The 12669-nt window shown below is 42.9% G+C and overlaps 1 pseudogene; it reads left to right on the top strand.

Moving 5' to 3' along the window:
* Positions 1-6788: 6788 nt before the first annotated feature.
* LOC132431444 (U6 spliceosomal RNA) lies at positions 6789-6884 on the top strand (annotated as a pseudogene).
* The last annotated feature ends 5785 nt before the right edge of the window (positions 6885-12669 follow it).

The raw sequence follows: 12669 nt of genomic DNA, 5'->3' as shown, positions 1-12669 counted from the left end.
GAACAACCTTCTGCTAGGGGAAAACGAGATAATGCTGGGGAGGAAGAGAACTTTTGAGGTGGTCTCAGTAGAGATGGGAGAGATTCAAGAGGACATTATATCCGTAAACTGAAAGCAAGTTGCCATTGAAAGGGATAGTCAGAAAACTAGAATTCTTGAAATTGAAATCTTGACAATATGATTATCAAAATTAATTTCAGGGACTTCCCTGGCGGTTCAGTGGTTAGGACTCCATGTTTCCACTGCAGGCGGTGTGGGTTTGATCCCTGGTCAGGGAACTAAGACCCCACATGCTGTGTGATGTGGCCAAAAAAAAAAAAAAAATTTTTCAAAATTCCACAAAAGTCTGAAAAATAAAATAGATGCAGCCAAGGACTGAATTCGAAATCTGGAAGATAAAGTTGAAAAAAGAAATCTTCTGAAACTTAGAGACATGATGTCAAAAGAGATAAAAGAAGGTTGGGAAAAGATCGAAGCAGTTTGCCCTCCAGTTCCTCTAATAGGAGTCTCGGAAGACGGAAAGAGAACACGGAGAGAGGATGTGACTTTTCTCAAAAGAGAGAAATGACTTGGTCTTCAGATTGAAAGGGCCCATCTCGATACATATTGGTGACACTTCTGCCCTACAGGGATAAAAAAAGAGTATCCTTAAAGTTTTCAGGAAGAAAACATAAAATCGCCTGACTAAAACCACAATGGCTCAGAAGACTCCAATCAGCAACACTGGACGTTAAAAGAAAAGGGAGCACCAAGTTCCAGGTTCTGAGGGAAATGATTTGAACATATAAATATACCCCAGCTAGGCGAAGCCTAAAAATACCTTCAGACACAGGCAAGGACTCTGAAAGATTGTCTTCTCTATCCTTTTTCTAGAACAGCTACTCAGCGCTGTACTAGAGCCAAGCAGAAAAGGAACCCAAGAAAGAGAAAAACGTGGGCTCCAAGAAACCAGTCTAGGAGGACAGTGACATGACATCCCAAGACAATGACAGTTGCGTCGCACACCTAGACAGCAGTGAGTCCAAATTAGAACAGAGAGTCAGAGGGCTCCATGGAAACAGTTTTCAGGAAGAAAGTGGGCAATATAACACAAGTCTTGTGATTAGGATCTAGAAGTCTCACCACAGCCTTCGATCAATGAGATGGTGGCAGAAGTCTTTTTTTTCTCCCTCCACAACAAGAAAAAGAATGGCCACTAGATATTCTGAGAAATAAAAGGAAACACTCTACAAGAAAGTCATGGTCTGAATATGAAGCAAGTCAGATTTTGAGCAGTTAGTGTATATGAGAAATAGTGATACACCCTCTGAATTAAATAGCAATACAATCTGTCGATACAATCTGTTTGAACTTGTAATGGGTACTCGGTATACACATTTGCCTGTGTTGAGTGTGCTTTTTTATTCCTGAAAGTGGTTTGCCATTTTTATAGCATATTTTCTTTACATATCAGCTTTTCCCTAATAATTTTTTTGAAGAATCACCCAGAGAATAAACTTAGGTATAAATTTTGTTCTCATTGTTTCTCTTTCCCTCTCAAAAAAAAAAAAAAAAAAGAAATATGATTTTGTGGTTTTTAACATAGTATTGGTGACTTTGGATTTTTTTTTGTTCTCATGTCAAAGCTTATATTTATTGTCTATTTTATATTTTTTATTTTTTAAGTTAATGTTTATTGGAGTATAGTTGATTTACAATGTTGTGTTAGCTTCTGCGGTACAGCAAAGTGAATCGGTTATACATGTACATATATCTACTCTTTTTTAGATTCTGTTCCCATATAGGTCATTACAGAGTATTGAGTAGAGTTCCCTGTGCTATATAGTAAGTTCTTATTAGCTTTCTGTTTTATATATAGTAGTGTGTATATGTCAGTCCCAATCTCCCAATTTATCCTCCACCCACCATTCCCTATTGGTAGCCTTAACTTTGTTTTCTACATCTCTGACTCTATTTCTGTTTTGTAAATAGGTTCATTTGTACCGTTTTTTAGATTCCATATATAAGCGATATCATATGATATTTGTCTTTCTTTGTCTGACTTACTTCACTAAGTATGACAATCTCTAGGTCCATCCATGTTGCTGCAAATGGCATTATTTCATTCATTTTTTATGGCTGAGTGATATTCCATTGTATATGCGTATCACATCTTCTTTATCCATTCCTCTGTCCATAGATACTTAGGTTGCTTCCATGTCCTGGCTATTGTAAATAGTGCTGCAATGAACATTGGGGTGCACGTATCTTACCTTATCTTTTATTTATTTATCTATTTATCTATTTATCTATTTATTTATGGCTGCATTGGGTCTTCATTGCTGCGTGCAGCTTTTCTCTAGTTGTGATGAGCATGGGCTACTCTTCGTTGCAGTGTATAGGCTTCTCATTGTGGTGGCTTCTCTTGTTGCGGAGCATGGGCTAGGCGTGCAGGCTCAGTAGTTGTGGCTCGCGGGCTCTAGAGTGCAGGCTTAGTAGTTGTGGCACACAGGTTTACTTGCTCTGTGGCATGTGGGATCTTCCTGCACCAGGGATTGAACCCGTGTGCCCTGCATTGGCAGGTGGATTCTTAACCACTGCACCACCAGGGAAGTCCCTGGGGTACATGTATCTTTTTGAATTATGGTTTTCTCTGGATATATGCCCAGGAGTGGGATTGCTGGATCATATGGTAGCTCTATTTTTAATTTTTTAAGGAACCTCCATCCCATTCTCCACAGTGGCTGTTACCAGTTTACATTCCCACCAACAGTGTAGGAGGGTTCTCTTTTCTCAACACCCTCTCCAGCATCAGTGGTTTGTAGATTTTTTTTTTTTTTTTTTTTTTCAGTACGCAGGCCTCTCACTGTTGTGGCCTCTCCCGTGGTGGAGCACAGGCTCCGGCCGCGCAGGCTTAGCGGCCATGGCTCACGGGCCTAGCCGCTCCGCGGCATGTGGGATCTTCCCGGACCGGGGCACGAACCCGTGTCCCCTGCATCGGCAGGCGGACTCTCAACCACTGGGCTACCAGGGAAGCCCTGTAGATTTTTTGATGATGGCCATTCTGACTGATGTGAGGTGATACCTCATAGTAGTTTCGATTTGCAGTTCTCTAATAATTAGTGATGTCGAGCATCTTTTCATGTGCCTCTTGGCCATCTGTATGTCTTCTTTGGAGCAATGTCTGTTTAGATTTTCTGCCGATTTTTTGATTTGATTTTTTTTTTTTTGATATTGAGTACATGAGCTGTTTGTATATTTTGGAGATTAATCCCTTGTCAGTAGCTTCGTTTGCAGATATTTCTCCCATTCTGTGGGTTGTCTTGTTATTTTGTTTATGGCTTCCTTTGCTGTGCAAAAGCTTTGAAGTTTAATTAGGTCCCATTTGTTTATTTTTGTTATTTGCATTAGGAGGTGGATCAAAAAAGATGTTGCTGTGATTTATGTCAGAGAGTGTTCTGCCTATTCCTCTTAGAGTTTTATAGTATCAGGTCTTACATTTAGGTCTTTAATCCATTCTGAGTTTATTTTTGTGTATAGTGTTAGAGAATGTTCTAATTTCATTCTTTTACATGTAGCTGTTCAGTTTTCCCAGGACCACTTATTGAAGAGACTGTCTTTTCTCCATTGTATATTCTTGCCTCTTTTGTCATAGGTTAGGTGAACACAGATGTGTGGGTTTATCTGTGGACTTTCTATCCTGTTCCACTGATCTATATTTCTGTTTTTGTGCCAGTACCATACTGTTTTGATGACTGTAGCTTTGTCATATAGTCTGAAGTCAGGGAGCCTGAGGACTTTGGATTTTGATTGGACAGTCATTTAAGCTCAGCATCTGGAAACTTAAACTTATGGACGTGAAGAAGCATAAGCTTAAAAAAATACCCATTAACCTTAACGTCAGACTCATATTTTCGTAATCTTTTTGAAGTGTTCCTTAGTAACTAATAGGTCTTGTTTTGAAGAAATATATATATATATATATATATATGTATGTATAAAATTCAGCCACTCCTCTAGTTTCCGTTCACTTTCTTTCTGCTAACTCCAAGTAAAACGAAATGAGAGAAGTTTTTAGAAATTTTATTTTTTTATTGAAGTATATTTGACATACAACATTCTATTAGTTTCAGGTATACAACATAATGATTCAACATTAAAGAAATATTTACAGCAGTTAAATATTTGTGGGATTATTTGGGTTGTGCGATTGGAATGGTGTGCGTATGTGTATGTGTGTGTGTGTGTATAGTTTCCTTCTTGATGCCCCACTTTCCACCAATCATTGCCTTCACACTTGCAGACTCATATTTTTTTTAAAGGACCTCACCTACTTACTGATAGCAGGTGTAGGTTTTCTTGTTGAATGCTCCTGCCTACAAGATTTTAGTTTCTCAAGGACCAGGCCTAGGCCTCTATCCTGTTCCTCTTCCTCTGGCCTGGCTCGCCCAGCCTCAGGGTGCCCCCACCAGGTCCTGGAGGGTGTCCTGGGCAGATGAGAGCCTCTTGGCCTTGTGCCCCTTGATCCCTGCACTCTCATGGGCACCCCACATGGGGTGAGGGAGAAGGGGAGGCAGCTGGTCCAGGTTCGGGTAAGCATGGTGATGGGAACCCACATCGCAAGAGCCTTGAGTTCTCTGTACCAATCATTAGACTTTCAAAGTTGCATAAAGTATAAATCAGAGGCCCAAATGCTTACTAATGTCGATTCAGCACAATAAAGTAATCAATAAACAAAATAGTCTGAGAGGAACAGACTAACCTCAGAGCCTCTTCCCATGAATAAGTATTTGTGGGGACAAAGCATTTTTGGAGAAGTGAATCAGCTCATTTATTTGTAGAGACTTGGGGAATTGTCATAAGGGCCTGAAAGGGTAATGAACATAGGAAACTCTCAATGTTGGTATCATCATGAAAAAGCCTTTCATGGAAAGGAGAGAGACTAGCGCGAAATGTGTTTCCTCCCCTTAAACCATAGGTCCTTCTCCTTGCCATGCTTTCCTGCAGACAAGGAAGGCCTCTAGCAGAGAGAGTGAGAATAGAAAGGGAAAGGAGAAAATGGAGAGAGGACATGGGAGGTGGTAGTGAGGATGAAACCCCGAGAGGCAGTGAGTACTTCAAACTGGACCATGAGTCATAGAGTGACACATAGGTCTGTGGGTCAGTTTCCTTTCTTTGCCCCCAGATCTTGGCATTATCTTGACTTTCATCTCTATGTTCTGCTTGTAGCATCTATATTCCAAAGGGCAAGGCCATTTTTAACATCTTCATAGCTCGTACATGCTTCCTGTTGGAAGGCAAACTCGTTAGAATACATCTACGTCCCAAATTAAATATAGTTTTTTGGTAAACATTTTTGACAGGATATTACGTTGAACCATAGGAAACTGCCATTTTTACAGACCCCCAGAGCAGTCACACATTAGCAATTTCATATTGTTCAGTCTAATAATTTTGTCTTTGAAAGTATTTGGCTGTAAGTTCTGCCTTTAATTTACCATTATTTGGAATTCCCTGGTGGTCCAGTGGTTAGCACTTGGTGCTTTCACTGCAGTGGTCCTGGTTGGGGAACTAGGATCCTGCAAGCCAAAATAAATCAATAAATCAATAAATCATAATTTACCATTAGCTAAGATTTCTCTGCAACTACTACATAGAGGCTGGGAATTTACGTAAACTGAGAACTTGTAACCTACAGATTATTATTCGAGGTAATGACACTTTAGATGCTCATAATACGAAAGGGAATAATTAATGGAGTTGACTTAAGTGGCATCTGTAAACTGTCCTTTAAACGTTTATTAGCTAAAACCTCCTCGTTTTTATTTCGGGGCTGTGGCCGGTTGGCTTCTGGTGGCAGGCTCTGATGAGTGATTAGTGTGCGGGAGGTTTATTCGAGGAGATGCTGGGCTAGCACCCATGGGGGAGGGGAAGGAGCCACACTGGACAGAGGCTGGACTCAGCAGCCGCATAGAGAGCTCGGAGCAAGGATGGTCCTCATGCTGTCCGGTTTGGGGTGCCGGTCGCTGGAGGCAGGCTGCCATCTGCCCTGGGAGGGGGCTGTCCAGAGAAAGCCAGCAGCTGAGGGCTTTAGTCAACGATGTTCCCAGTAGCTGGGGAAACAACCCTGTTGTCCTGACGTGGAGATCTAGTTAGGAAAACACAGCATCCACGACAGTGCCATTTTTTTTAAGGTCTTCTCGTAGCACCCTAGCACTGGGCCTGTGGGGCAGAGGGGTCAATGGCCTGTGTGAGAAGCTGATGGGGCTTGAGGCTTTTAGGGAGAGAAAGGCTTTCAAATAGACTTAAGAGGAAAAGGGAGGGTATTGGGTGAGACTTGCCCGCAGATGTCAAGGTGGAGGGAGCTCTGGGTAGGGTCCCGAGTCCTGCCTGTTGGATCCTCCCTGGTCTTACCTGTGAATCAAGGGGGGCACAGACCTGATGAACCCCATCTCTGCCTCCAGCCTAGCACCGGGCAGCGCTCGGAGTCTCACCCCAGTGATCCCAGAGTAGAGCAAATCAGAGTCACTAACTGATTCAGATTTGAATTAGGCAGTTTGCGAATCTTTTCCTCGTTCCTTGTTCGCTCCTGGGGATTGGTGAGGCAGGGTCCAAGCCAGGCCATTTTACAGACAATCACATTGCTTTCTCCTTCGTCTGGCTCGGGACTCTGCACAGGCACATGTATGAATAGGACAGTCCGTTTCATTACTGAGCAGCAGGCAGCAGGTCACAGAAAGAAAAAGAAGAAAGAAAAATTGGAGAGGAGCCAAGAATTAGAAAACCAGCGGCTGAGTCGCACGCCCGCTGTGCTCACTTGGGCAGCACATGGAATAATACAGAGACAAGTAGTGTGGCCCGTGTGCAAGGATGACACAGCAACGCGGGAAACATCCTGTATTTTTTCAGGGGTGATGAAAACGTTCTGGAGATGGATAGCAGTGAATGGTTGTACAATAATGAGAATGCCCTTAATGCCAGAGAACTGTGCACTTAAAATGGTTAAATGGTAAGTTTTAGGTTATGAATATTTTGCCACAATTTATAAAAAAAAGCCAGACATGGCCGTAAGGGATGGAGGGTTGGATAAAGATGTCATAAAGTAAAAGTCATGCAATTACACTGATGAAATCAATTACAGCCAAAAAATAGCAAATGTCACAACCCACATGCAGGCAGTGACGTGCACACCCCGGTATAAATACAAAGTAGTGGAAAGAGCCAACCTGGATATCAGCTGGGTTCAAAGCCTAACTCTGCCACTTCCTAGCTGTGTGACCTTGGACAAGACACCTAACTTCTCTGAGCCTGTTTCTTATTTATAAAATCAAAATGATGACATTGGGGCATCCCTGGTGGCGCAGTGGTTAAGAATCTGCCTGCCAACGCACGGGACACGGGTTTGAGCCCTGGTCCAGGAAGATTCTACGTGTCGTAGAGCAGCTAAGTCTGTGCACCACAACTACTGAGCCTGCGCTCTAGAGCCCGCGAGCCACAACTACTGAAGCCCACGTGCCACAACTACTGAAGCCTGCGTGCCTAGATCCTGTGCTCTGCAACAAGAGAAGCCACGGCAATGAGAAGCCCTCGCACTGCAACGAAGAGTAGCCCCCGCTCGCCGCAACTAGAGAAAGCCTGCGCACAACAACGAAGACCCAACGCAGCCAAAAAATAAATAAGTAAACAAAATCTATTAAAAAAAAATTCAGGATGCCTGGGCTTTAGTCATGGTTCTGCCACTGTGAAAACATGGGCAAGTCACTCACCCTTCCTGGATTTTGATTTTCTTGTTGTGAAACAAGAGTTGTACTCAGTGACCTCTATGATTAGTTCCTGCTCTAACTTGCTTTTGAGCTTCATAATTTCAGAGCACTCCAGACCTTTACTGGAAAGTGTGTGTCCAGGAAAGGTGAAACTCAGAAGAGCCAGTTCTGTTAGTCTGCTAGGGAGACCATAACAAAAGTACCAGGAACTGGGTGGCTTGAACAATGGAAATTTACAGTTTCATAGTGCTGGAGGCTAGAAGTCCAAGATCAAGGTGTCTGCAGGGTTGGCTCCTGTGAGGGCTTTGAAGGAGAAGCTGTCTCACACCCCTCTCCTAGCTGCTCGTGGCTTGCCAGCAGTCCTTGGCGTTCTGTCTTCTCTGCCTTCATTTTCATGTGGCATTCTCCCTGTGTGTCTCTGTCTCTATGCCCACATTTCCCTTTTTATAAAGACACTGGTCATATTGGATTAGGCCCACCCTAATGACCTCATTTTAACTTGATTACCCTTGTAAAGACCTTATTTCCAAGTAAGGTCTCACGCTGAGGTACTAGGAGTTAGGATTTCAACATATCTTTTTTGGAGGACACAATTCCGCCAGCCCATAACAGCAATCACAATACGTGGTTAAATATTTCTGTATGGAAGGAATGAAGAAGTGGACTAAAAATAGGTTTTTGAATTTTTTTCAATTAGGTGATACCTTTTTTTTTATTTCTCTGGAATATACCTGAAGTTGAGTTTGTCAGGTATTATCGGGTTTGAGATGCAGTGTCCTTTCAAATGGTTCCCTCTGAGGAAATTTTACGCGTTCCTTTTTTTTCTTCTCCTCCCTACTTGCTTGTTCCCCTCATTCTTTTGTGTCTCCAGCTCTCATTGCATTAATTCTTACTCCATTCTCCTTCATCGCCCTACCTGGATCTCAGAAAATTAGGGAATATCTGTTCTTTATTCACCCTGCAGAGTAAAAATGCAGCCATCATTCTCACTGAATCATGACGTCTGCTTTCAAAGCCTCTCTTCTTCCTCCCCGCTTTTCCAGGGACTCAGAAACCTTGGGCCTGGAAGGGACCTGAGATGTTTTCTGAGCCCAGAGGTGGCTTGGGTCTCCTCGAACGGCCTATATTTTTAGGCTGGGCATGACCATCTCTCCACTTCTCAGGTATATTAGATATCTCTTTCTTATGTCAATTTAAAATCCGTTTCCCCATTCTGTCGCCAGTGAGCTCTCTAGAGTGTGACAGAATGAAGCCATTGCATCTCCCATGGGAAGCCCTTGGAAGCAACACCAGCTATGCAGGTTCAGACTCCTCGTAACATTTGAGAGGTAGTTTTCTCTGGTTCTACTAGTTATTTAACCAGTCAGCTTCAGGGTCTGTGACTAATTAGTTGAGGTAACTTGGGTAGGTGATATAACCTCTTTGAACATCAGGGTCCACATCCTTGAACTGAGTTACAGCTAAAAGACTTGAATTTAAAGGGCCTGCTTTCTTCCTGTCTAGATTCACTTTTCTGAATCTCAGAAGATCATAGTACTGGGGGCTTCCCTGGTGGCGCAGTGGTTAAGAATCCACCTGCCAATGCAGGGGACACAGGTTTGAGCCCTGGTCCGGGAAGATCTCACATGCCATGGAGCAACAAAGCCCGCGAGCCACAACTACTGAGCCTGCACTCTAGAGCCCATGCGCCACAACTGCTGAGCCCGTGTGCCACAACTACTGAAGCCCGAGCGCCTAGAGCCCGTGCTCTGCAAGAGAAGAGTAACCCCCGCTTGGGGCAACTAGAGAAAGCCCGCACACAGCAATGAAGACCCAGTGCAGCCAAAAATAAATAAAATAAATAAATTTATAAAAAGAAAAGATCATAGTACTTACCTTCCCTCATGGGACTGCTGTGAAATCAAAGGTGATAGTATTTGTCAATTTTTGTTGTTGTTGTTGCTAGTAACTACTGCGGCTGCTGCTACTATAAAGGGCCTGGCAGGAGTTCCTCTTTCTAGGCTGGGTTAACAGCAGAAGTAAATGAAAAACTTTTGCTGCAAGTCACCCTGAGCTTATAGGAAGTGGTTGGGGACAGGATGTGTGGGAAAGCCAGGAGGGTTATTCAAAGAATTATTTCCAAAAAAAAAAAAAAAGAATGATTTTCAACCTGTGACCCAAGTTATGATTGTTAGCCAACTTGTAGAGCTGTCTGGGAAATGGCCAAATTCAGTTCTTAGAAGATCAAACCTGGGAGAAGTGCATTCACTGTGTTGGAACAAATTAAGCAAAACACAGGATGACTGGCATCCTTTTGATCCCCTCCCTCATCCGTATCAAGAGCTAAGCCCCTTTGATTTCAGAGACTTCAAGAAAAAAGGTACAGAAATGAGTTCTTTTGTTAAAAAAAAATCACAAAAGAAAATAATAGGGGTTTGTATCTTCCTGGCTGGCCCTCTTTTTCACACATTTCTCTTCTGGCGTGAAGCAGAACAACAGAACTCTGTGTGGACAGATTACAGTGCACTTACCAACAGAACTGAATGGGCCCTCCCTCGTGGATGTGGCTCAGAGACTCCCACTTGGTGGCACTGATGGCCAGTTGGGTCCTTTCCATGGAACCACTGAGCGTTATTTCATCCTTGGGGTTTGCAGGGTGAGTTTGCAGCCATCCTGGGCTTCTTGTCGCTATAGTGTCTAAGAGAGCATCTGGTGGTCTTTTCAGCCACTCTAATGAAGAGAGAAGAGAGGTTGCTTTCAAGAGCCCAAGGGCTTCGCATCTGTCATGCTTACACACGAATGATTTTAGTATCCGGAGAATCACATCAGGAGCTAGTTAAAGCCATTCCTAAATTATTTATCTGGGTCAGATTTTGGTTCACTCTCTTATTCAAGATAAAGAGACTGTTGCTCTGATAGTATCATAAAACCTCTTAACGAATCTTCCATGTTTGCTCGGTGCCTTTCTGATACCCTAGTGATTGTTAATTTTTGTTTGGGACCTGACCTTGGTATAAAAATCTACAAAATTTACCCAAATCTTTATTACCTCTACGTGTAATCAGCTGAAAACTTGTTATGTAGCATTGGTGAAACCACCTGGTAGTGGTATGAATGTATATTTGGAGATGACAGAACTAAGGAATTTGAACCTTTATCATTAAAATAAAAACCCTAAAGTAAGCAAAATATATACATAATTTTTAAAAGATTAAGGTGCCCATATTAGATCAGTCATTCCCAAACTTTTCTATTTATCAGGGTTACTGCAGTAGCTCCTTGGCATAGCCTTTCAAAATCTGTTCTTTAAAAACTCCACTGATGATTCTGATAGGCTCCATTCCACAAAGTAGTCTTTTATATTTTTAAATTCAAACTGTGTCAGCACTGGCCCTTGTGCTGTTAGTTGTTCTCACTAACCCAATTAATTCCCTTCATTTTAGTTATAAACCATAAGTTGAACTTATTTATTGCATACTTGTTTTTTGCTGTACGTGGGCCTCTCACTGTTGTGGCCTCTCTCGTTGTGGAGCACAGGCTCCGGACGTGCAGGCTCAGCGGCCATGGCTCACGGGCCCAGCCGCTCCGCGGCATGTGGGATCTTCCCGGACCGGGGCATGAACCCGCGTCCCCTGCATCGGCAGGCGGACTCTCAACCACTGCACCACCAGGGAAGCCCTATTGCATACTTTAAAAAAAATATATTATTTATTTTTGGCTGTGTTGGGTCTTTGTTGCTGCGTGTGGGCTTTCTCTAGTTTCAGCGAGCAGGGGCTACTCCTCATTGTGGTGAGCAGACTTCTCATTGTGGTGGCTTCTCTTGTTGCAGAGCATGGGCTCTAGATGCATGGGCTTCAGTAGTTGTGGCATGTGGGCTCAGTAGCTGTGGCTCGTGGGCTCTAGGGCTCAGGCTCAGTAGTTGTGGCACACGGGCTTAGTTGCTCCGTGGCATGTGGGATCTTCCTGGACCAGGGATTGAACCTGTGTCCACTGCATTGGCAGGCAGAGCCTTAACCACTGCACCACCAGGGAAGTCCCTATTGCATACTTTTAAAACATATAGACTAATTTACAAAATCTTAGCTAAGGAATTCTATTGCTCACAAAGTAATTTCTCCTTCATCCCTTGTTAAGCTTTTTTGTCTTTAATCCTCTTCCAGCTAAAAACAAAACAAAAAAACCCCAAGAAAAACAAGAGGAGTGAATAATTTGAGAAAAATCCTTTAAGTGGCCATGTACATGTGTTTTCATGCATGCAACTGTGTTAGCCTGGGGCTTTTGGGGTTGCAATATCAGAGTCTACCTCAAATGAGCTCAAGCAGAAAAGTGAATTTATCGGCTCATGGAACTGGAAAGTCCAGGGATGCAGCTGTGTCAGCTTGATTCAGAGAATTCGAATCACCCCAACTTCCTTCATAATCTGAGCCTTCTTTTCTCTCCTTGGACATAGGCTTCCTCCATGTGGCTAAAAGCAGTGTCCGCAAGCGGCCTGAGATTCACAAACCCATAGCCAAGTACCCTAAAAGAAAGACCTCTCTTCTAATGTCTGCTTATTAATTCTATGGAAGACTCCATTTATTAACCCTGCTTGGGTCCCATCTCATTGCTGTGATGGTGCACTGTGACTGACAGCACCACCTAGACTATATGGAATGTGGAGGAACCCTCCAGAGAAAAAGTTACTCTAGAGTAGAGGTTAGCAAATTGGTTTCTCAAGGGCCATAGAGTAAGTATAGTAGGCTTTACGGGCTACATAAATCACTGCTGCACCTTCTTTTTCTTCTCCTACTAAGCTTTCTTTCACACTGAGGAAAAAGTACTGGGAGTAGGATCAAAATTGAGCAGAAAAAGGAAAATAGGGACAAAGGAAAGCGGGAATGCAGAAAAAATGGGTGAGGGTAAGAAATAGTTTAGAAAGTATTAAGGAGCATAATTTAGAAAGTATTAA

The sequence above is a fragment of the Delphinus delphis genome, chromosome 9, assembly GCF_949987515.2.
Source record: "Delphinus delphis chromosome 9, mDelDel1.2, whole genome shotgun sequence".
In the NCBI taxonomy this organism is placed as follows: domain Eukaryota; kingdom Metazoa; phylum Chordata; class Mammalia; order Artiodactyla; family Delphinidae; genus Delphinus; species Delphinus delphis.
This window is presented reverse-complemented; position numbering and strand designations above follow the sequence as displayed.